Here is a 450-nt window from a genome sequence, read left to right on the forward strand (position 1 = left end):
GATGCCTACCTAGCTGGGATCATTTGAGCCTAGTTTCTTCTCCTGCCCAGGCAGGGGGTCAGACTTGAAGATCTACAAGGTCCCTTCCAACCCTACTTCTATGATTCTATGAATGTAATGCTAGTTTAATTATATTATATATCTAATTTAATTCTATCTATATACAGTATAAGCTTTTATGAGCTAGAGTTCACTTCATCCAATGATGTGAAATAACATGCACAAGAGTGTGTGACATCCTCTGTTCTGTGCACATCCTTTCACAGCATCTAATGAAGTGATATCCAGCATACAAAAGGTTGTGTTATATAAACCTTTAATTTAGTTGGCCTATAAGGTACAAATCTGCCCTGCCTGCCATATGACTTATGACTAATTTAACTACTTAAGTCTCTTTGCCTCACTGATACTCATCTCCTAGACTCTTCTTGGGTGTTCTCCTTAACAGTT

This window comes from Gavialis gangeticus, unplaced genomic scaffold (assembly GCF_001723915.1).
Source record: "Gavialis gangeticus isolate Ggan-Ray unplaced genomic scaffold, GavGan_comp1, whole genome shotgun sequence".
Taxonomy (NCBI): domain Eukaryota; kingdom Metazoa; phylum Chordata; order Crocodylia; family Gavialidae; genus Gavialis; species Gavialis gangeticus.